Raw genomic sequence first — 25,121 nt, 5'->3', positions numbered from 1 at the left:
TGTCCCTCACCTCACTTCTTAAGGGACCACTGCTCCCCAGATCTTCACTGCTGTCACTCCACTGTTGGCTCACTGCTCACTGCACATACGTTTGTGGAATTAAATCAGGAACGACTCACGACACGCATGGAGGAATGAGTCAATAAGTAAGGAAGAGACGACTGAATCTAAAAGAGTCGTCCTTATCAGGCTTAAGGGAGCCCAGACGGCTGAGCCTCCATGGGATTCAGACTTTGTTGGAATCGTGGAGGCTGCTCCTTCCCCATGCCATGATCTGCTTCGTAAGGCATCCCATGAGTGGTGTCTGCGCCCATCCAGGCCGCAGAGCAGGAGCCAAGCCTAGAGAGAGGGCAGTGACTTCAAAATGGGCTGTGTTCCTCAGGTGTTCCGGATGACAAAAGGAGAAATGGTGTCGTTTTCAGAGGCCAGAGGCAGTGTGTCTCGGCACAGACTGACGAGCACTCTTTCCATCTCTGGGCTCACAGACATCACACCGTTGGTTCCACACAGGAAGGAACAGAAGGCGATGTCCTCGACCCGATCAAAGGATCTACCAAACAGCCACAGCTGCCACCACACGTCCCACTGAAAGCCTGGGATTTCCTTTGAAGGTCAGGGACAGGAAAGGATGTCCACATTCACCACATCTACTCCACATCGCACGCAAGGTCTACCCAGGGCAATGAGGCAAGACAAGGAAGTAAAAGGCATCCATGTGGGAAACGAAGAAGGAAAAGTATGTCTCTTCACAGAACACATAATCTTGCACAAACAAAAGAACCAAAGACATGCACGCACATGTGCGCGCGCGCACACACACACACACACAAACCACAATAATAAATCAACTCAGTAGGTTGCAGGATCCATCCGCAATATACAACAATCAGCTGTATTTCTAGACACGAGCAATGAAGAATCATCATTGAAATTCAGAAAACAATGTCCTCAAAAAGAACAAATACTTAAGAATATACTTCAAGGGGCACCTGGGGGCCTCAGTCAGTCTAGCGTCCCGCTCTTGATTTTCGCTCATGTCGTGGTCGCGCATGGGCCCGTGACTTCGAGCCCCACATCAGGCTCCATGCTGACACCTTGGAGCCTTCTTGGGATTCTCTCTCTCTACCCCTCTCCTGCCCATGCACTTGTTCTCTCGCTCAAAATAAATAGTGAAACTTAAAAAAATTATTTTAAAAAAGGCACACTCAACAGAAAAGGGCATTTCCAGACAAAAGTGGTTGGAAATTGGAAAGGATGGTGTGAGGTTGTCAAGAAAGGTTCTCAGATAAACAAGGAGTTGAGAGAATTGTCCCACAAAACTTGCAGCAAAAAACACCAAATGATAAAGGAAAAATATCCAGTAGGCACCGGAAAAGGTATAATAAAACAGAATGATAAGATATTTTTTGATAAATTCATTATCTGTTACAAAAAGGCAAGAGCCAAATAAGAAAAATTATATTACTGCATTTTCTGTACAACAGTCATGTGTGGGAATAAACATGAGAGTTTGCAAAGGCACATGTTTCATTAACAAGGAAATATAGACATTGTTCAGTTTCAATTAAAAATTAAGTGTAATCACCAGAAGAATAAAAGCAGAATGTTTAGGGGAGCCTAGGTGGCTCAGTCAGTTAAGCGTCTGACTCTCGGTTTGGGCTCAGGTCATGATCTCACGGTTCGTGAGTTTGAGCCTCACGTCAGGTTCTGCACTGACAGCACGGAGCCTGCTTGGGATTCTCTCTCCCTCTCTCTGCCCCTCCCCCCTGGAGCTCGCTCTTTCTCTCTCAAAACAGACAAATAATAAATATATAATGGATAATTTTTAAACCAGGAGAAGAAACCTGATGTATACGATGGTGTGTGGTAACCACAGAACAAGAGAAGACAGCCTGGTGACAGACGTGACTTCGATGGCAGAAACAGGTCCTGGTCTGGCAAGGACATCGTGAGAGTGGTGGATTCCATCTCCCAACAGAGGCTAGGGATTAAATTAAAAATAAAAGACCCAACAGTCTGTGACCTACAGGACTCAGCGTAGCGGACGGTAGAAAGACGGGAAAGTCCGCACTGGGGCGCGTGCACCTGAGGATGGGGACAGCAATGGCGATGGTGAGCCATAGTGCAGCCTTCTGATGCTGAAAGGGCCAGCATGTGGAGCACGTGTTCTCCTATCCCAAGGCAACACGTGGAGCACGTGTTCTCCTATCCCAAGGCAAAAATATTAGAAATTAAGTCACAAAGGCAGTAGTTAAAATACTGTATGTTTGTAAATTCGGGACTAAAGAAGTAATCACAAGAGAAAATATGAAATACTTAATGGTAATGTTAATAAAAGCAGCACTTGTTGGAGTGACTGGAACACAAAATACAGAGGTTGTCCTGCTGGGAAATGTACGGTAAGAAAGAAATAAATGTGTCACAAATCATGAGATCGGTGAACTGTCTGCTCAAATCTTTTGCCCATTTCTAATTGGGTCTTTGTCTTACTGTTGTAACGGGTTGTGTGTGTGTGTAATACACATATACAATCTTCAGCACCTGGCACTCGGCAGAGCTTTTAAACACAATATCGAAAGCATGATCCATTCACATTTTTTTAATCAATGAATTAGACTTCGTCAGAATTAAAAACTTTTGCCCTACAAAAATAACGCTGTTTTTCACCATCCTGGAATGAAAATAAATAGCGAACTTGTCCCACACAAGCCGCTGCTGGGAACCGGAAAAAAAGAAGCTCCGGGCTGGGAGGAAATGTGTGCCAACCACACAGGTGACAACGGACTGGAACCCAGAACGTAGGGAGGACTGTGGGGCCTCAGCGGTCACGAGGCGGACAAAACGGGGAAAGGCACGAGGGACACCGAAGGGGGTGTGAGTGCAGAATACGCACCCAAGATGCCTGACGTGGCTCTCCAGTGGAGATGCCACCGGGTGCCCATCAGCCGCTGAAAGGAAATAACGACAGTGCCCAACGCCCGCAATGTTCGGAAAGGCGCGATCTCGGACACAGCTGCGGAAAGCGCGATGTGACAGCCACTCCGTGAAGCAGTTTGACAGGTTCTTAAAAGACGAAGCACCCTCTTACCACACGGCCCGGCGCTCCCACTGCTGGGCGTCAATCCAGAGAAGTGAGCACTCATGTACGCACACAAAAAACTACACGGATTGTTGGTCGGGGTTCTATTTGTTACAGCCGCAAGCGGGAACCAACCTGACTGTCCTTCGGAACAGATGGCTACACACTCAGGGAACACTGAGTCCATAAAGTCCATAAAGGGAACAGAGTAGGACACACACCACGACGGGCGAGGATGCCCAGGGCGTTCTGCTGAGTGACGTCACCCTGATCTCGAATGGTCACGTAGTGTGTGATTCCTTTTACCCCTCATTTTTCAGACGTACGAGGCAGGTCAACACAGGGAAGGCAAGGCGACCACCTGTGACTGAGAAGGCGCAGTGGGGACGTGGTGACGGGATGGACAGTTCTCTCACCAAGGTAGCATGTGCCAGATGCTATGGCAAGGTCAGCTCCCGCTCATGTGGCTGGCAGCTCGTGGGGATGTAACCACTGGAGTGCACAGGTTGAAGGGTACATGAGATCTCCCTGGACAATATTTTTTAACATTTATTTATTTTTTGAGAGACAGAGAGAGACAGAGTGAGAGCAGGGGAGGGGCAGAGAGAGAGAGTCACAGAATCCGAAGCAGGCTCCAGGCTCTGAGCTGTTAGCACAGAGCCTGCCTCGGGGCGTGAACTCATGAACCGTGAGATCGTGACCTGAGTCTCAGTCGGACGCTTAACCGACTGAGCCACCCAGGCACCCCTCCCTGGACAATTTTTGAAATGCCCTACGAATCTATAACTATTTCAAAATTAAAAGTATTTTCTTAGGGGCGCCTGGGGGGCTCAATGGGTTAAGCGTCTGACTTCGGCTCAGGTCATGATCTCACAGCTCGTGGGTTCAAGCCCCCTGTCGGGCTCTGTGCTGACAGCTCAGAGCCTAGAACCTGCTTCGGATTCTGTGTCTCCCTCTCTCTCTGCCCCTCCCCTGCTCATGCTCTCTTCCTCTCAAAAAAATAAACTTAAAAAATTTTTTTTAAGTTTTTTTAATGATGAGTGTGAAAAGAGCCTATAGTGCCCTCCTTTTGTGTGAGAAAGAGGGGAAGTAGGGACACAGGCATTGAGTGCTTCTTCCTGCAAGAAAACTTCAGGAAAGGTGAACAGCAAACAAGGGGAGGAGGTGACGACAGGATGTCAACTCCGGGAGGTTTTTCTCCACGTTCTCTATCGTCCAAAAATGAAATCCATAGGAATGCTCAGGAAGGAGGGCAACTGAGATGGAACAAGGTGAGAGGTCTGCAGTCATTTTCCTGGAATACTTGTGACCGCAGCCTGTACGTACCCCCCCCCCCGACCCCACCCATACATACACAACGTGGCCCGAGGTTCAGGCGGGAGCCACCACCAGGTGGGGGAACTCAGCCGCCTGCAGGGAAACCCATCAGGGACACCAGCTGTCCAGGCACTGTCCTTGGTGCTGGCACACAGCTGGATGCAGGACCGGGGCTCCGTCCCCAAGGGTCACCCAGCCCCGGGACCCCCGCGGCAGCCCCCGGCCCTCGGAGCCGGGCCCCGGGGCAGCGCCGTCGGGCGAGGCTGCGGGAAGCAGCCCGGGCCTCGGCCCTCGCGGGGCCCCGGTCCCGGCGGATTCCTCTCCCCGGAGATAAGCCCCCGGCTCAGCCCGAGCGGGCTGGAAACCCAGAATCGCTGCCTTAATTGGTATTTTCCAGTTGAGAGAACATCCCGGGCTTTTTTCGCCTGTGTCATTGAATTACCAAGTGTTTTCGTTTTTGAGAAGACCTAAAATTGCAGAGATCTCGGGGACTTAGCGAAGGAACGCGAGGCCAATTTTGCCTAATTACGGAACGTCTGGGCGGTCCCTCTGACGCGTCCCAGAGTAGGCGATGCAGACCCCTGGGCCTCCCCGGAGGTGGGGGGCCCGGGCTCCGGCACAGATGTTTACCTGACGTCCCGGGGCAGAATCTGGTTTACATCGAGGAATCAGACTGTTTACAGCACGCCGCGTCTGTGTCTCCCTCTGCCCCCCTTTCAGCGGCGGTAACGTTCTGCAGGTCTCTCGGGTCCCCCGGGACCGTCTGCGCCATCGCGCCAGGCTCGCCACGTCCAGGCGGCCCCACCCGGGGGACGCGTCGGCCCGTGGCCCGGCCACCCGCGTGGTCAGCCGGAGCCCGGGCAGGCAGCGCAGGCGGGGAGCGGGCCGAGCCACGTCAGCCTGGGCAGCGGCGCCCCACGTGCAGGACGGGGGGCCTCCGCCACACCCCCGGTCACCGCAGGCCAGTGCACGGGATGGCCGGCGCCCCCCCGAGGCTGTGAGTGGGCAGCGGGACCTGGGGCGCTCCACAGCCCGAGAGACGCCCCGCTGCCCGGGGGACCCGGCGTCCGCACCCGTTCGAGGGGCCGCAGGGGTGTGGGGGGGTCAGGACGGCACGGGAGGAGCTGCGGGGGGTCCCACACGGGGCCCTGGAACAGCCCAACCACAGCGGGGACGAGGGGCCCCTGGACCCGTCTCCGGCCTCAAGCCGCAGGAGCCACGGTTACGGGGCTGCTCCGGGGCCACGGCCCCGCCCGTGCGGTGACAGAACCCCTGCCGCCGTCCCCAGGGCCCCGTCGCCCACCGCGGGCCGGCCATCGCCTGGCTGCGCCCCCTTCCCAGAGGCCGGCCTCGGTCCTCCTTCTCCACAGGGCTTGACTGAGCCTCTAGGTCCAGTCCCGCGTCCTGCCACTGTCCCTTCCCCTTGTGGCAACTGCCCATGTCCTCCCATCATTCCGGAGAGCTGCCCCTCCCGGGTTTGCTGGTCCTGTTGTCCTCAGGACCTTCTCGCCCTTCCTGACCAGGAACCCTTGGCTGTGCCGTGTCCCCCGGGCCTCCTTCTCCCCCCTCCTTGGCCGGGGACCCTCGGCTGTGCCGTGTCCCCCGGGCCTCCTTCTCCCCCTTCCTGGCCGGGGACCCTCGGCTGTGCCGTGTCCCCCGGGCCTCCTTCTCCCCCTTCCTGGCCAGGGACCCTCGGCTGTGCCGTGTCCCCTGGGCCTCCTTCTCCCCCTTCCTGGCCGGGGACCCTCGGCTGTGCCGTGTCCCCCGGGCCTCCTTCTCCCCCCTCCTTGGCCGGGGACCCTCGGCTGTGTCGTGTCCCCTGGGCCTCCGTCTCCCCCCTCCTGTCCAGGGACCCTCGGCTGTGCCGTGTCCCCTGGGCCTCTGGTCCCTCCCGCCCTCGGACCCCAGGAAGCAGGAGTGCGCGGGCCTGGACCCCGGGGCTCATGGAGGCCGGTACCCTCCTCAAACTCCCGGGAGCCCATGCAGCCCCCACCAACACCCACTCCAGGGCGAGTGAGCCCTCCAACCCCACACGCTGCCCAGCATGACATCCCGGGGTCTCCGTCCTGGACCGCTGGCCACCCCAGACGGTCCCATGCACCCAGGGGTGACCCCCAACTTGGCTGCAGACCCACGGTCCTCCTGAGCGCCGGCTGTGGCACCCAGATGTGGCCGGACCGAGTCAGCACCCACCCCCCCCGAGCCTGTCTGAGCTGCAGCCCCCTTCCGTGTGATCATCCTTGAAGGACCCCTTGCCCCGCAGGGATGCCCTCTGTCGGGCGCCCCCACGAGCCATGTCGGGCAGCACGTCGGGCTGGCTGCACGGTCCACGCTGACACCCACACCCGCAGTGGGGTCACTGCTCACTGCGGGTCACTGTCACCGTGGGGTCACTGCTGACTCTTGGGTCACTGCTCACTGCAGGGTCACTGCTGACTCCTGGGTCACTGCTCACCGTGGGGTCACTCTCACTGTGGGGTCCCTGCTCACCGTGGGGTCACTCTCCCTGCAGGGTCCCTGCTCACCGTGGGGTCACTCTCACTGCGGGGTCCCTGCTCACCTCAGGGTCACTCTCACTGAGGGGTCACTGCTCACCCCAGGGTCACTTTCCCTGCAGGGTCCCTACTCAACCCAGGGTCCCTGCTCACTGCGGGGTCACTCTCCCTGCAGGGTCCCTGCTCACCGCACCCTGACGTCCCCCTGCAGGTCTGGACACAGGGCACGACGTGGGCTGAGCCCCAGTGTTTGCCACCTGCTATCGTACTGCTGGCTGTGCACTCATCATCCGGGCCGTTGTCGTCGTGTCCCCATCCCCGCTGGGCACCCGGGGGCAGGGGTGCCAGTGTGCCGGGCCCTTAGACCTGGCAGTGCCCGGAGCCCCGCCCGGAGTGGAGCCCTTCGGGGGGACGCCGCAGGACACAGTTTCACTGGCAGCGGGAGGTTGTGGGCGCTGGTGAGGTCTGGGGCTGTGGCTCCCTTGGGGGATCCCAGAGTTGGAGGGAGGAGGGGCTGCTGTAGAACATGCTTGGGGCTCAGGGAAGGTGGGAGCCTCCTCTCCCCGATGGCTCCGCGCTGGTCCTGGTGGCATTTCCTGCGGCGTCTGTACGCAGGTCAGCCACTCAGCATCGGCTGCTCAGAACCGGGGGCAGCTTCATCCCGAGAACGTCTGTCCTGCATCATCTGCCGGAAACCTGTCCCCAAGCTTGGCTGAGGCCAGCCGTGGCCTGTCCCTGAATTCCCTCCCTGCCAAGCCTCTGAGCACCCCCGGGGCCAACGCTTCCCCTGGGACACGTCCTCCCACATCCTAGCCCTTTGAAATCCTCCCCGGGGTGCTCCCCAGGGGACTGGAGGAAGTGCTGGCACTTAGGGCAGGGCCACGAGCTCCTTAGCTGTCCCTGAAATTCTTGCGCTGATTAGACGGAGAACGGATTGAAGGATTACTTCTTTAGTGAAAAACAGACGAACAGAATAAACAAAATAACTAATTTCCAACTTCCGGGACAAAGCGAACTCGTTGGCCTGGGCCTTTGGGACCTTGCCCTGCTCCCTCTAGGGTCAGCCCACCCCCGAGGGCCTGGGCCGGCCCCACACTCCTCTGCACACCCCAGGCCCCCTCAGCTGGTGTGGGTCCCCTGGGGAGGGCGCTGCCTTCCAGTTTCCCTTCCCGGGCTCTGCACACAGCTGGCGCCACATAAATGTTTCACGTAAGGAGTGGATGAGCAGCCGAGGGACAAAGGTGGATGAGACCTTGCCTCTCCTGCCAAGGCCAGGGGCCAAGGTGTCTGCACCACAGCGGGCCTGGGGGCCTGCACCCCGGGGCCTGATTCGTTGCTGGGGTTGGGGTCCGGGGAAGCTCCTTCAGACGCTGCCCAGGGTGGGCACACGTGGGGCCCGGGGACTGTGGGCACGGGAAGGGGGTGTCAGAGTTCCAGACACCTCCTGACTCTTAGCCGGCTCCTGGGTCAGGCCTAGAGCCGGGCGGGGGCCACCAAGGAGGGGGGACACCAGGCTAGCCCTTGGCGGTGGTCACGCCGTCCTGAGCTGATTGGGGGTGAGCTGCGGGCTGAGCTGTGTCCTCCCCCAAATGCACACGTTGAATCCCCAGTCACCCACGGGATGGTGGTGGGATGGAAAGTAGGGGCCTCTGGGAGGTGACTGGGGGAGATGACGTCATGAGCGGGGGCCCCCGAGGTGGGATTAGTGTCCTTACAGAAGCAGAGACAGCTGTCTCTCCTCCAGGTAGGAGCCTAGAGGGAGGAGAGCCCTCACCAGACCCCCCCACTACCCACTCCGACACCCTGACTCGGGCTTCCACCTCCAGGTCAGCTAGAAGTGAACGCCCGCTGGTTAACCCCCCGTCTGTGGCATCCGCTACAGCAGCAAGGGCGGACCAGGGCAGGGCTGCTGTTGGGGCAGGTGCTGTCTGGGGAAGGAGAGCAGCAGAGGGACTCGTGAGGGACTGAGGCCAAGGAAGCAGCGGTTCCAAGCGGCGGGCCGCCAGGGACAGCCACGCTGCGAAGGGCCAGGAAGCAGCAGGCATGAGCCTTCACGACTGTGAATCCTGCAGCGGCCCAGGGAGAAGGCGGGTAGCTTCACCCGGTTTGGGAACGCACCTCTCTCGACCCCTGGGTGCTGCCAGAACCTTCCAAGAGGACTGACTCAGTGGTCATTAGCCAGCAGGAAGAATAAAGTCTTTGGTGCATTGAAAAGTTCTGGACGGAGAGAGAAAATGGGGAGGGAGACCCCCCACTCTGCAGGAGCCTCTCCCCAAGTCGGCCATGGCCCACTAGGTGGGTGGTGGAGGGGTATTGGAGAGAAGGGGCACAGACACCCATGCATTCTGCATGCAGGGACGTAGCAGGGTGGTCCCGATGGCAGCCGGAAGCAGAAGACCCCCACTCGGGCAGGGTCCAGAGAAGACCCCCACTCTGGCAGGTCCGGGGCTGGACGTGCCCTCAAGGTTAAGATTTCAGCCAGCCCCACAGCATGTCCACCCCCAGGAGGCCACCCACCGCCCTTGGGGGTCCTCAGGCTTCCGGCCCCACCCCCGCCCATGTCCCCTGTGGCCGTGGGGCAGGCACTTCCCCAATCCTCCCTGACCTCAGCCAGACCTCTGGCTGCACCTGCTCAGCTGGTGACCCTAGAAAGAGGAGCCCACAGAAACCACATTTTAAGGATGTGTGATGTTATTTTTAAAAAAGCATCAAAAGCACTGTGATTGGGAAGGACAAACTTCAGAGGACACATGGGCTAGTTTTGGTTCCGCATCTTTTCCAGATGGGTCAGGAGAGGACAACCCAGGCGCTTTGGAGTCCGCAGGCGTTTCATCTGTCCCACCTGTCCAGCTGCGGACACGCTCCTTGAGAGGCCGGGGGACTCCTGCAGACCCCAGACCCCCAGGTCTGCGGGTCTGGTCACTCTCTCCCCCGCAGAGCCCTCTGGGAGAGGAGCCTCCCTTCCACCGCCCCCGCCCCGCCATGGGCACATGCTGCCACCAGGTGGCGCCCTCCGGAGAGCGCAGACCCTGCTGCACCTGGGGAGCCCCCCACCCCACCCCCCACCCCGACCGCCCACGGACTTTGCTCCTTAACGTGGGCGCGCCCGGCGATTCCTGCTGCGACTCTAGAGCGGAGAAAAGGAGGCGCAGAGAGCACGATTGACTTAGTGACAGTGCTGGTGGGGACCAGAGCCTACCGGGCACACAGCCCCTGAGAGATGGGGAGGGGTGCTCGGGCCCCTGGAAGAACGAGTGGGCGGGGACGGGGGGCCACGCGGAGTCCGACAGGCCAGGGCCCAGGGAGACAGGCGGAGCCGCGTTGGGACAGCGGGGTGTGCGGTGACCCAGAGGGCGGCAGACACGCCCGACCGCCCGGGGCACGCGCAGGAGGGGCTGGCTGCACGACCCGCACCTGCCTGGGGGAGCGGGGTCAGCCCGCGGAGAAGCTCAGAGAGGTCGGGGACCTCAATACCGGGCTCTGGTCCCCGCAGGAAAGGCACGGGACCCGGCCTGGCCACGCCAAGGTCCTCACCTGCGGAGCGGAGCCGGGTTCCAGGCTGTCCCGCCTCTGAGCCCCGGGGCAGGCCGGCTCCCTCCCTCGCGTCCCAGGCCAAGCTGACGCCAGGGGGCGAGCACGGCCCAGGCTTTCTGCTCCCACCTCTACTAACGCCAAGTGCTTGCGCCCCCAAGCCCCCCCACCCCGCCCTCAACCCTCAGGCCTGCCGTGGTGGGGGTGAGGGGGGTTGAGGGGAGGGGCGGGGGGGGGGCTATGTGAGGGGCGGTTGTACTGGGGGGTATGGGGCGGTGGGCTGAGGGGGAGGGGGAGGGAGGAGGGAGGAGGGAAGGGGTGGGCTGTGATGAGGGAGAGGGGGCCATGCCAGAACACTGACCCCAGAGTCCACAGAGAGCAAGGGTGACCTGATAACTGCTCCCCCTGGGAACCTGGAAAGACCTGGAACTTCACTGTCATTGTCATTTGCCTTCCTCTGCAAGCAGCCCTTCCTTCACTTTGAACCCCACTTTACAGAGGAAGAAACTGAGAACCAGAGAGGTTACAGGATTGCCTAGGGTCACATGACTGGAGGGGGAGGAGGCGGGGCTTGCACTCTGGTTGTACAAGAGACTGGAGGTCCCACCCCCAGGCCAATGGTCCCCACAAGCACGTCCTGCAGTCCCCATCTCACCCTGAGAGGCAGTGGACAGGGGTGAGGACAGGAGCAGGGCTTGTAGGCGGCTTTCACTGGGATGGGTGCGTGTGTGAGTGGATGGGTGGTGGGTGGTGGGTGGCCAGCAGGGCTGGGTCCTTGGCACGGTCTGCTTGTGACCGAGTCTGCTTGGAGGCACAGAATCTGGGGTGTGTCCTCCAAGGCCTGCTGGGTCTGGGGAAAATCAGATTCCTGGTGGCCTTTGGACCTGGCCCTGGGGTGCCCTGTGCATCTCTAGGTTGGCCACAGGCTTCCGTCCCTCTGCCCGGCGAGGCTCCCAAGGCTTCGTGGGTGCCACATGGCAAAAAAGGTTTGGGGTCCCCTTCTTGGCCACTTGCCCTATGGATATCAGGGGCTTGCAGGAGGCTCGGGACTGTGACTTGAGCCCTGCCAGAGGCACTGTCCTTCTAAGTCCACTATGAGGGGGTGCCAGAGGGGTCAGAGAGCTCTGAGCCCAGGTCCCCAAGCCCCACCTTCCTGCCCAGACTGCCCATCCCTCGCAGCCACCGAGAGTCTCTGCTCCCCCTTCAGGAGCCCCGCTTAGCTCTGGGGCCACCAGGAAGAAGCCCTGCCTAATGCTGGATCCCTCCCCATCCTGGGTTCTTGCTTCCCACCCCAGAGCCTGCAAAGGGTGGGCGGGGCTGGGGCAGTGCCCCCACAAGGCCTGGAGAGGACCTGGGCTGGGCAGGGGTGCTCTGTGACAGGCTTGGCCCCTGCCCCCAGTGTCAGGAGCATCAGAGAGGCGGCACCTTCCCGCCTGGCTGTCCTGGGCCAGGGGTGCTGTGTGGCCGGAGGGGTCCACCCCTTGTGGACCTAATCCAGCATTTCCCTTAGCATGAAAACGGGTCACAAAACACTCAGAGCTAATCTTTACTGGGTGTCACGCACCAGGCCCTGAGTTAGATGTTTTACGTGCTTCATCCCAAGTGCATAATTTAAAACGCAGAGGACCTGAACGTAAAGGAATTTTCCCCAAGCCATAAAGGCAGTAAGAGCAGAGCTGGGATCTAAAGCAATGGCCCTTTGTCCCCAAGGCCTGATGCCCCCCTGTCTTGCTTGGATTCCAGTTGACCCACCCAGAGGGTGTAGATTATCTCAGAACAAAAGCTCAGCAAGCATGTGATGGCCCAAAAGGAGAGAGAGAGTGGAGAACTCAGTGACATCGTGACATCCAGCTACACAGAAATGACAGCCAAAGAGCCCAGCTTTTGCTGTGAGCTCCCTAGCAGCCAGGACAAAAAGGGAAAGAGATGCCGCCTAGGCCTTATCACCTGGGAGAGGGAGCGGAGAGGTTCACAGAAGAATGACTTTCATCTCATTTCAGAGTGAAGAGTCATGTGGGGTCAGGCCCCAGAATAGAGGACGCCCTCCAGGGCAGAGGATCCCCAGTGCTGCCTTAGGGAGACACGAGGACCAATTCACAGGCCTGATTTGGAAGAGCGGCACTTTTGCAAGCCTAAAGCTTGATGAATTCGTGCACGGGGCAATGGATTTGAGGTTAATGTCCAGAGAAATCACGACCGATCCAACACAGAGCAAGGATGTGACCTGCGCATTCCCGACCGTGATGGTTAATCTTATGTGTCAACTTGGCTGGGCCGTGGTGCCCCGACAGTTGGCCAAACGCTATTCTGGATGTGTCTTCAGATGGGATTGATGTTTAGACCAGTGGACTCTGAGTAAAACAGCAGGCTGCCCACATTGTGGGTGGGCCTCATCCAATCAGTTGAAGGCCTGCGGAGCATAAAAGACCGACTTCCCCAAGCGAGAGGAAATTCCGCCAGCGGACAGCCTTTGGGCTACAACTGCGACTCTCACCGGGGTCTCCGGGGCTGGCCTCCCCGCTCGGATTTTGGGCTCACCGAGCCTCCGCGGTTCGTTAACGTAAGGACCATTCTCTGTCTTCACAGCCTGCTGGTTCTGTTGCTCTGGAGGACACTGCCCCACCCACTAACCGATGGTTGCAGGGACGCCACCCACAGACACCTCTGGCCCCCCTGAGCCTCTTCAGCGCGATGGCTCCTGGGACAGCGGAAGCCGGGGCTCAACTAAGCAGTGCTGGGAAAGATGCCTCCCCCTCAGGAAGACCGTAGCCCTTCACCTCAGCAGGTGCTCACGCGTGCGGAACCCACGGGCCTCCTGGGAGACACAGGCCCCGGGGCTGCGGGGGGTCGGAGGCTCGTGAACAGCAGGTCGCCCACGCCAAAGGCAGGCAGTCTCAACACCAAAGGCACGGCAGGGGTGTGGGAGAGGTCAGGCTGCCCGCGCTGGCAGGAGGGGGTGGTTCTCTGCTCCGTGCGATGGCTTCCGGTTCTAGAAACTCAAGAAGGCGCAGACCTGGAAAACCCTGCACCCTTAGAACCTTTGTAAAAATAATTGTGGGGTATGGTGAGCAAAATCCTTTTAAATCCTTCGCTGAGCTTACAGAAGCAGGGGCGGTCACGGTGGAGCAACAAAGGGGGGCTGGGGGCGAGCGACCGCGCGGTCCCGGGCCGCCCGCGCCCCTGGCAAAGGCCCCCCAAGATGTTGCTTCTTGTTTCTGGCGAACCGAATGGAAATGAAACCAGAGACAGGCGGACAAATCATGCAGGAGACCTCACCTGGTTTTCACAAGCCCCTGTGTACCCAGCCCTCAGATCGAGAACAGTCCGGCACCCCGGGAGACGCTGCCCTCACCCCAACTGACCGTCCCCTGACTCCCCCAGGTGAATGAGTCCCGCCTGTTGCTGGAGCCCACGTAAATGCAAACACACACTGCTGTCTCCTGACGCAGGTGCCCTCGGGGCTCCCCCCGCACGGCCGCAGGTGGCCACTGCTCTGGCCGAGGACACTCCCCTGTGGGGGCACCAGCACCCGCACGCCGAGACTTTGGAGGGAGGGCAGGAGACAGACGCGGGGCAGCATGGCAGGCGGTGGGGGCTGAGGGCTCTGCCTGCGGGGGACACTCCTGAGGCCCCCACCCTGGGCCCCGGGGGCAGGGTGGGCTAGAAGACTGCGTGGCATCCGAAGGAGAGGGCAGGAGACACCCCTGCTCGGAGTCTGAGGTCTGGAGAAGTGACATCTTCAACTCCCGAAGGTGGGGTCCTAGGGGCAGGAGGGTGCCCCCACCTGTCAGCCATACCCACTCAGAAGGCAGCCCCCCAAACAGGCGACTGGGGCAGGAGGAGGGAGGTGAGCAGGGCACCCCGTGTTCGCGGCTGCGCCATGTGGGAACCCAGTGGAACTGTGGCGGGAAGGACAGCACACGTCTTGGTTCAAATACCACAGACCCCCGGTTGGCATCGGCGTTTACTAGATTTCACTGAATAAATGCCTCTTTTTAAAAAAAAAAAATTAATAATGTTTTTATTTATTTTTGAGAGACGGAAACAGAGCACAAGTGGGGGAGGGGCAGAGAGAGAGGGGGACATGTGAAGCAGGCTCCAGGCTCCGAGCTGTCAGCACAGAGCCTGACACGGGGCTCGAACTCAACGAAATGTGAGATCATGACCTGTGCCAAAGTCGGCACTTAACCGACTGAGCCACCCAGGTGCCCCGAGTAAATGCTTCTTCGTTTGAAGTGACTGTAGGGCCATTGCCAGAGGCTAAGTGGCTGTTTTTGTTTTTGTTTTTTTTTTTAAGATTTTCTCTATTTCAGCCCTTCCTCGAAGATGGCACCAAAGGCAGAGAAGGAAGCCTTTCCTCAAGCCGAAGCCAAAACAAAGGCTTTGAAGGCCAGGAAAGCGGGGCTGAAAGGCATCCTCAGTCACAAAAACAGAAGGTCTGAATGTCACCTGCATTCCGATGGCCCAAGACACTGGGTCTCCGAAGGCAGCCCCAATATTGTCCAAAGAGCCCCCAGGAGAAACTGACTTGACTTCTAGGCCATCATCAAGGTCCCCCCGACCCCCGAGTCAGCCAGGAAGAAAGAAGGCACGACAGATGACACACGTGTGTTCATTGTGGATGTCACGGCCCAAACTCCAGATCAACAGCGCCATCAGGCCCGATGGAGAGAAGGCGTAGGTCCCCCGGCTCCTGACAAGGACGCCCTGCGTGTTGCCAGCAAAACTGGGGTCATCCAAACCAAGTCCAGCTGGCTAAATCTAAATATCAATGTTTTCATCAAAAAAAAAAACAAAACCGCAAAGAAACAAAACGATTTTCTCTATTTCACACGGGGGTGGACCGTGGAGCCCCCCTGACGTCACCCTGAAGGCAAAACCCCCGTAAGTGAAATTTTCCGATAACCATGAGCTCCCCCAAAGGCTTAAACGTTTGGTGAAGAAAACGAAGAAAGCAGCTGTCCCTTCCGAAGGGACGCTTGACGTGACGTCCCCAAGGCCAGCTTTCCCCTCCTTCCTTTGGGGAGAACAGTAAGGTTTTATTACCTTACCCCTTAGACTCAGAGCGGAATGAATTCCACTCAGTACTTTTGTTGCCTATATGCAAGAGTTCTCGTTACTCAAGGTCATAAAGACCTTCTCGGAGGCTTCCTTCTAAACGTTTGAGCGTTCTGGATTTTGCACGTACACCTGTGACTGACCGGGAGTTACTTTCGTGCAAAATTTGGGGTTTGGGCCTTTCTCATGTGCTCTAGCCCCAGTGGTGGAGCACTCAACCTTCCCCAGTCGGCTGTCCCCGCTGTGTCGGAACGCGGTGGCCTGCTGCTGTCACCCGCGTGCGGACCCGGTCCTTCCACGTCAAGGTGCGTGCGCCCCGGTCTGGACGGCCGCGGCTTTGCCGACACGTCGTAAAGGAGCAAATACGTTCCTCCTACTTTATTTCCGTTTTCAAAATTGTTTTGGCTTTTCGACTGTTTTTGCCTTTCTACCCTGGATTTCACAAACACACGAAACTTCATCTGGTCTGTTTCTAGAGGAGAATCCTGCTTTTTATTGGAATCCCGTTAAACTAGCAGGTCAGGGCTGGGAGCGTATCTTCCAACCCGTGAACACGTTCCCTGTGTTCACTCTGTTACGTCTTGTTCGATTTCTTTCACGGGTGTTTGTGCGGTGGTCAGTGGGCCGATGCTGGACAGGTTTTATTAGATTTACACCTAAATATTTCATCGGGGGGGGGCTATATTTTAAAAACTGATGTTATTTATTTATTATTTTTTTTAATATGAAATTTATTGCCAAATTGGTTTCCATACAACACCCAGTGCTCATCCCAACAGGTGCCCTCCTCAAGACCCATCACTCACCCTCCCCTCCCTCCCACCCCCCATCAACCCTCAGTTTGTTCTCAGTATTTAGGAGTCTCTTACGGTTTGCCTCCCTCTCTCTCTAACTTTTTTTTTTCTCCCTTCCCCTCCCCCATGGTCTTCCGTTAAGTTTCTCAGGGTTAAGAGTGAAAACATATGGTATCTGTCTTTCTCTGCCTGACTTATTTCACTTAGCATAACACTCTCCAGTTCCATCCACATTGCTACAAAAGGCCATATTTTATTCTTTCTCATTGCCACGTAGTACTCCATTGTGTATATAAACCACAGTTTCTTTATCCATTCATCAGTTGATGGACATTTAGGCTCTTTCCATAATTTGGCTATTGTCGAAAGTGCTGCTATAAACATTGGGGTACAAGTGCCCCTATGCATCGGCACCCCTGTATCCCTTGGGTAAATTCCTAGCAGTGCTGTTGCTGGGTCATAGGGTAGATCTATTTATTTTAAAATAGATTTTATTTTTGGGGGGGTGCCTGTGTGGCTCAGTCAGTTAAGCATCTGACTCTTGATTTCAGGTCATGATCTCACGGTTCGTGGGTTCGAGCCTCATACTGGGCTCTGTGCTCAGAGCACTGAGCCTGCTTTGGATCCTGTCTCCCTCTCTCTGCTCCTCCAGCACATGCACATTCTCTCTCTCTCTCTCTCTCTCTCAAAAACATATATAAACGCTAAAATAAAATAGGCTTCAGTTTTTAGAGCAGTTTTAGGTTCACAGCAAAACTGGGTGGTAAATAGGTTGATGAACGGCCCTGCCCCCGCACCCACGTGGGCTCCCACTATCGACACCCCCACCGGGTCGCTTGTCTGTACAGTCCGTGGACCTCCGTGGATATGTCATCATCAACCTGAGATGGACACTGGGACTCACTCTTCATGGTGTGTGCATTTTTTTCTGAAGAAAAAGAGACTCCAATTATAGATGTCACCGAGCAAACCACATCCAGGAGTGTCTCCAAACGACCAAAAGACAGAAACACGATGAAGTTCTCCCAGTGAAGAAACCCGGAACCTTCACTGGCCCAGTGCTTCTGAGGGTCAGGCCCGGAGCAGCCGCTTGCGAGGCTGGTTCTGTCATCACAAATCTCTCGTCCTGAGCGAAGGGTGGGGGTTAGTGGGGGCCCTGTCCCCCCATGACGCTGGGCGCTCTTAGGAAGTCACCGGTAGGGCAATTGTTACGGGCTGAGCTGTGTCCCCCCGAATTCATGTTGAAGCCCTGACCCCCAGCACCTCAGGACATGACCGTATCTGGAGAGGGGACTTACAGAGGTGATTGAGGTGACATGAGGTCGCCAGGGTGGGTCCTGATCCCGTGTGACCGGGGTCCTTGTAAGAAGAGGGGATCGGGACACAGACATGCACAGAGGGATGACCCCGTGAGGACACAGGGAGAGGACGGCCGTCCACACGCAAGGAGAGGAGCTTGGGAGGCCCGGCCCTGCCCACGCCTGGACCTTGGGCTCCAGCCCCCAGGACGGGGGGACAATGAGTCTCTCCGGTGTCAGCTGCCTCATGTGCAAACCCTCGTCACAGCGGCCGTGGCAGGTGACCCCAGCGGTGTCTGCAGACATTTCTGACTGTTACACCTGGCGGTGGGGGTGTCCAGGCATCTGGCCGGGGCTGGGCCGCTGCACAGAGTCTGCAGGGCACGGGTGGCCACACCGTGGAGAGCCGCCTGGCACCAAGGGTCAGCAGAGCTGAGGCCCAGACGCCACACGGCACATGAAGAAACCAGTAGAGGGTCTGGAGACAGACACGCTTACACGGACGGCTGACGGTCCTCTCGGCAGAAGGCGCCGGAACAATTGGAATTCTGCGTGAACAATGCGCTTGGAGTCGTAGTTCAGACCACACGCAAAAATCACTTCCGATGGGTCCCAGGTCGAAATGCAGAGTCTGGGAGAAAATCTTGGTGACTCTGGGGTTCAGCCGAATAGACGTGAAAGGAAAAAAAACGAGATACATTGGACCTCACCAAAACGGAGAGATTTTGCGTTCAGAAGGCACCGGGAAGAGAAGGGTGGGAAGAGGGCATTTGGAAACAAGCGTCATCGTGGTGAGCAATTCTCAACCACCAAGAAAAAGAAAACGGCGCAATATCGAGCCACGGGTCAAAGACATAGGGACCCCTCCCCCAAGGGGCACTCGGAACAGCCCATGGCGTGACCCAAAGGAAGCCACGGTGAGACAGCCCCATGCAGGCTGCACTTGGCGGGTCCTTCCAGAAGTGAGCACACGCACGTCGTATGACTCAGTCCTGCTGACAGACGCAGACTGAAGGGAAGGAGGAGAAAGCCTGTGTGCACACGTTGATCTGTGATCCCTGCCAGGAGAGGCGGTGTGGCCTGTCCCTCCCCCTGGGGGTGGACACACAGGGCAGCCACGTGGAGCGCCACCTCTTGGCGTGCAGAGTGAAAGACCGCGGCACCCGCCACGGTGGGAGAGGCTCAGGCTCGGTCTGAGGACGGAGCAGAGAGCTTGATAGGGTGGGTGCTGTGTGGTGCCATTTTGATGGCCTTCCGGAAAAAGCGACGTCTTAGGGACAGAAGAGACACCCATGGTTGCCGGGGCCTGGGGCGGGGAGGGGCCTTGACCACAGAATGGCACAGGGGAGTGTTTTGGTGACGTGGGAACTCTTCCGTTTCTTGGTTTTGGTGGAGGTTATGAGACCATGTATTTGTCCAAACACAAAGAACTGTGGATTTTACTGCGTGTCAATTAAACACTACTTTTTTTCATGGAGACAGAAGTCTAATCCCAGGAACATGTCGCTGGCTCCTGCCACTGTGCCCGCTTGTTCTGTGACTCTGGAGGGGCTTCGTCTGCAGCCTCGCCCATCTGTCCGTCCGGGAAGTGACAGCTCCGTCACGGGAGGGGGACCACCTCTGTCGGCTCAGAGTCCAGCTGGGTGTCCCCATCTCTGTCCTCAGGGTCCCTTACCTCCTGTCACAGCCATCGGTGTTTCTTTGTCCCTGGATGGGCATCGCTACAACTCTGCCCTAACCACCGTCTCTGCTGTCTCTCTGGGCCCCGTCCCTATGTGTCCCCCAAACACCTACATCGTCACACCCGCCCCAGGGCGCTCCTGCCCCGGGAAGGACTTCTCCTCATCGGCTGGGGTGAAATCTTTAACGAAACAACGGGGCTTCCAGGGTGTTCTAGGTGCCATCCGTGTCCCGTCCGACAACCAGATCAGGTGCCTCAGCCCCCAGCATCCCCTCCCCCTGCCGTCCTCTCGGACCCTCTCGGTGGTTCTCCTGAGGGTTAGGGTCTTCTAGGGAATGGACACCAAGACAGGACCCAAGCAGAGGACTTCACTGAGGAAAGGCTGTGAGAGAGAAGGTGGGAAGGAGCCGTGGCCCAGAGACGGTGTGAGGCCAGATGCACACCTGACCCCGACTCAAGGTTGGAGGGGGCGCGGGGGCAGGAAGCCTGTGAGACTGGGGTGCACACTCAGAAGGGCCTGGCAAGGCCTCAGAAGCAAGGCCTCCAGGTGCCGAGGCCTCAGGCTCCGACAGAGGAGGGCGGCCCGGGAAGGGGTGACTTCGGTGTGAGCGCCATGTGAGGTCTCGGGGCACAGCCCCAGGGCCCCTGGTCGACCGCTCCCCACTTTGCAAAGCCACCAGGCCTACAGAAGACTGAACACCACAAGGAATGCATTTTACCTAGAGGCCCCACAAAAAGCCCGACTCCAATGCTGTAACATAAGTACTTTCTTGAGGGACATTTGGACACAGATGGACCCTAAAATGAGTTTCGAAACATTTCAAAAGGTCGAAATCTTACAGAACGTATTCTGTGCCCACAATGCACTTGTGCTACAAGTCTGTGGAGAAACTGACTAGAACATTCACGTTTGGATATTGAGAGCCGTCCTTATGGACATGCTGGGGTTGATGAAAATATAATGTGATGGGCGAAATGTTTTTAGCAGCAACTAATAATGTTACACCCTCTCAGGCCGACTGGATGCAATTGTTAACACTTGACTCTTTTTACCTGTGAAAGCAGCCATTTCATTTTTTAGAAATTATTTAAAATGTTTATTTTTGAGAGAGAGAGAGAGAGAGAGAGTAGAGGGGCGGGGAGAGGGACACAGAATCCGAAGCAGGCTCCAGGCTCCGAGCTGTCAGCACAGAGCCCGACGCGGGGCTGGAACTCACGAGCTCTGAGATCACGACCTGAGCTGAAGCAGGTCGCTGAACTGACTGAGCCCCCAGGCATCCCTGAAAGTAGCCATTTCAAATGGTTCCATCAAATGTCATGAAAACACTGCACGTCAAAGCTAGGAGAATGACTTCAATGAACGAGAGAGAGAGAAAAAAAGGCATGGCTTAAATTAGAGCCTTTCTGATCCCATGATGATCTTATTTTTTCTCTGAAAACCCTGCCACTTGTGAGAAACCAGAGGCCAAAATAATATTTCCCTTCATTTTAATGTGACAAATTACGATGTGTTGTGTCACAACCCAAAATACCAAAAACTGCTTTAACAAACAGACGCTTGGTTCCATCAAACAATGAAAACAGTTGGAAATGACTGTAGTTTGTGCCTAAAATGTAATGTCAGGGGGCATCTGGGGGGCTCAGTCGGTTCAGTGTCCAACTTCAGCTCAGGTCACGACCTCGCGGTTCACGGGTTCGAGCCCCACGTCGGGCTCTGTGCTGACATTTCGGAGCCCGGAGCCTGCTTCGGATTCTGTGTCTCCCCCTCTCTCTGCCCCACCTCTGCTTGTGCTCTGTCTCTCAAAACTGAATAAACGTTAAAAAAATTTTTTTTGTAATCTATTTATACATTTAGGGGCGCCTGGATGGCTCAGTCAGTTAAGCGTCCGACTTCAGCTCAGGTCACGATCTCGCGGTTCGTGGGTTCGAGCCCCGCATCAGGCTCTGTGCTGACAGCTCAGAGCCTGGAACCTGCTTCCGATTCTGGGTCTCCCTCTCTCTCTGCCCCTCCCCTGTGCACGCTCTGTGTCTCAAAATTAAACATCACAAAAAAATTTTTAAGAGGAAAATTACATAACCAAACCAGAAGAGGCAGACAACGATTCCGTGGTATTCCGCATTAATTTAATAAGACCGAACCATCTCTGCCACGATGCGTGTTCACACATCGGCTCAAAAGCGATGTGTAAATACGGAGCTATGGGCACGGCACGCGAACTAGGCCCGTGCGGACACACTTCCCCCAGCGTGTCAATGGCTTTACATAACTGAGGTGGGCGTGTGCACAGTTCAAGAGAATCTCACGGACCCTGGGGAAAGCCCCGGAGCCCCGGGCGGGCTGCAGCAGTCCCACGTGGGTTAGTGGATCAAGAGAGGCCCAGGCACCGATCAGGACACTGGAAAGACACCCCCCCCTCGTGGGAAAGAAGGGCGGGACATGCCTATGCTCTGGGTCGGACGATGAAGTCGGCTGAGACCTGGAGTGAGCGCCCTTAAGGACCTCGTGGAAATTAAGGGTGGCAAGTGGCTGCAGCCAGCAGAGCGGGTGGGTTGCCTGGGGCGCTGGCTGCAAGCCCAGTCGGGCCGCTTTGAGCCGCTGCTGCTATTTGCTGGGTCGCAAAGGTCCCCGGGTCTCGCGCAGGTTGCCCCCGCGTCTTTTCCCGTTGGCTCTTTCGTTCACAGTCGCTAAGCTTCTCGTATCTGTGGCACTACAGCAAAAATGTCAATATTAGCATATTATGACTAACAGGGAAGTGCCTTAAGCTAATCGCGGAGGTCTCCAAATACCTAGAGCAAATATCATCCGACATCATGCAGCCTGGAAAGATTTATCTTGGAGATAAGGGTTACAAAAGAAAACCCCGCTGCCGCGACCTCTGTTTCCCAGTGTGATTGAAGTTCTAGCAAATGCATTGAGAAAAACAAGCATAAGGTACGTGGGTCAGAAAGGGAGAAAGGAAACTCTGACTTTGCACGTCGACATGCGCTGCGACCGAACACGTGGAAAATCCAGACGTCACGAAAAATATCATGAAAATAAAACTCCTCTTAGCGAGATGCCGAGTGCAGGACGGCTCCTCAGAAGTCAAATGCAACAGACACTCAGGAAAGAAAACATTTCACACTGTAACATTTACAATAGCACCAAAATCAAATATCTGCAAGTAAATCTCACGCGTCCTGTGCGAGACCTCGACGCGGGAAACTATAGTGCGTTTGGGGAGCGCTTTAAAGAGACTGAAGTGGGGCGTCTGGGTGGCGCAGTCGGTTAAGCGTCCGACTTCAGCCAGGTCACGATCTCGCGGTCCGTGAGTTCGAGCCCCGCGTCGGGCTCTGTGCTGACGGCTTGGAGCCTGGAGCCTGTTTCCGATTCTGTGTCTCCCTCTCTCTCTGCCCCTCCCCCGTTCATGCTCTGTCTCTCTCTGTCCCAAAAATAAATAAAAAACGTTGAAAAAAAAAAAATTAAAAAAAAAATAAAAAAAAAAATAAAGAGACTGAAGTAAATCAAAGCCTATGGCGCGCTTACAGATTTGAAAAACTCAGTCTTATAAAAATGTAAATTCCTCCCAAATGTATCTCTGTGGATTAAATCACAATCCTAGTCGTCTTTTCCCCCCCTGCTTGGTAAGTTCTCCAATTAAATGAATGCCGTAAGTGGAATGGCCAAGAAACTCCTGAAGACGACCAGTGAGGGGGGCCTCGAGATGTCTGGGCTCGCCGTAAAGCCACAGTGGTTCTGATTATGTGGTACCACGTCAAGGTCAGACAGTCCCTGCAGGAGCGGACACTTCCTGCACCGCAGAGATGTCCACGCCGAGCAATCAACCGAGGGCAGCTGTCTAAACCTTAGATTAGAGGAAGCAACCGACAGCGTGAGAGGCGTCCGGGCGACGTGAATCCTATCAGCAAAAACATTAATCATGCGAGAGGAAGCTTATGAATGAGACTTGATGACACGCAATCGCGTGGGTTTAGGGAACGACCGCGCAGGTGCGGATCCTGTCTGTGGTGACCAGCTCTGACCGGAGCGGTCCCCCTCTTCCTGTGGCTCCCGTGGCCGCGAGCCTTCTGCAGAGGGCAGGACCCTTCTATTTGGTTATCCCTCGCAAGGGGCTTGTCTGCTGCTTGCTTACGTATCTCTGGCGGTGTGTTAGTGAGCTCGGGCCACGTGAGATCGCAGGGAACATCTCTGTGGGTCCCTGGCCGGGCTCCCGACACTGACCTCCTAAAGCCCTTGGAATTTCCTGGGTGACGGGAGCATCCTTTGTTCTCCTGAGGTGACTGTGGGGTGGGGGTGGGGGGCCCGGGTGGGGGCGGCCACCAGAAAGACCGAGACCTCATGAGAACCTCTAGCACGTCGTGGAGTTGATGGTCAGTCAAGCCTACATGGGGAGGAGCCTCCAGGAACAGCCTGGAGACGTGGGGTCCGGCCGGCTTCCGGGCTGGGGAACACACGCAGGTTTGGGGCGAGGGCACGGGAGCCCCATGCCCTTCCCGCACGCCTCCCCCTGACCGTTCGTCTGCAACCCCCAGGCGCCCCTCCCTCGCACACACTGACGAGTGCAAGTGTGCGGCTCCGGGGTCCTGTGAACCGCCCTAGAAAATGGGGGGACGCCCAGGAGGGGAGGTGGGCACCTCTGGGGTACCGCCCGCTGGGTCTCCGTCTCCCTCTGCAGTCATGACTGTCCTCCAGGCTGGCCTCTCAGACTAGAGACCCCCTTGCTCACTGAGCCTCCAGTTTATTTATGAGTCTCCGTGTGGACTCATGGTTTCCTCTTTCATTCAGTGGATTTACCCTGAGGCCCAGTTGTCCCTGATTTGGCCGGAGTGGCCAAATTCGGAGTGGCCTGATTCGGACCTACCTCATCAGGTCTTTGCTTCCTGGTCCCAGGTGCCTCAGGTCGTCTTGTACGTCAGGGTCCAAGCCCCCCCAGGCACTGCCTGCAACCAGCCGTCCCCAGGGGGCCCGGTCCCTGCAGGGGGGCAGTGACCTTAAGAGCCAACATCTGGGTGCCAGTGAGCTTGCTGTTTTGGGGCTGTTGGGGGTCTTGCAGACCCTGCCAGTGGGGAGAGCTGGGGGTGCACAGGTTCCCCTAACCCCACCTTGGCTCCTCTCTGTCCCACCCCACTTTTGTCACAGACTCCCATCAGCCTTAATATATGTAATTATTGGCTGGGGGCGGGGGGAGGGGAGGCACCTGGGTGGCTCAGTCGGTTGGGCGTCCGACTTCAGCTCGGGTCATGATCTCACAGTTCGTGGGTTCCAGCCCCACGTCGGGCTCTGTGCTGACAGCTCGGAGCCTGGAGCCTGCTTCGGACTCTGTGTCTCCCTCTCTCTCTCCCCCTCCCCCAGTCACACTCTGTGTCTCTCAAAAACTAATAAACATTAAAAAATATATATATGTAATTATTTGGCCAAATCCTGTGCGTATCTGGCCTCCCGTTGTCTTTACTGACCCCACCCCATGCACCTGCCTTCTCCCCATAAACCTTGTTGGCTCCAGTCCCCCAGCGGTTCCCCTCTCTGGGGTGCGGCCACCGGCACCTGGGGCCCATCTTACTCTTGTCCGTGTGGTTTCTTCCAGAGACATTCTGTCCTATGCATCATGCTTATTTTGAATAAATAAAAGGCTAAGTTCCCAGGGACATTATAAACAAAGCTGTGCATTTATCAACTGGTTTTCGTCTGTATGTGAAAATAGACGTTAACGCACATGAGTTATTTCCCATCCGTGGCGTCTGTGAACATATTTGTGTAAGTGCGCGGATGTCGTGCAGAGGGCTACCATAAGGCATGACTATACAACATAACGACTTTAAAAAAATTTTTTTAATGTTTATTTTTGAGAGAGAGAGAGAGAGAGAGAC

The 25,121-nt window shown here is 56.7% G+C and overlaps 1 protein-coding gene across 1 annotated transcript in view; it reads left to right on the top strand.

The window, feature by feature from the left end:
- Positions 1-25,121, top strand: part of TNNI2 (troponin I2, fast skeletal type) — a 309,296-nt gene that overhangs the window by 208,788 nt on the left and 75,387 nt on the right. The gene's annotated exons all lie outside the window — the stretch shown is intronic.

The sequence above is a fragment of the Neofelis nebulosa genome, chromosome 10, assembly GCF_028018385.1.
Source record: "Neofelis nebulosa isolate mNeoNeb1 chromosome 10, mNeoNeb1.pri, whole genome shotgun sequence".
Taxonomy (NCBI): domain Eukaryota; kingdom Metazoa; phylum Chordata; class Mammalia; order Carnivora; family Felidae; genus Neofelis; species Neofelis nebulosa.
Note: the sequence above shows the minus strand (reverse complement) of the source record. Positions and strands in the feature narration are given on the sequence as shown.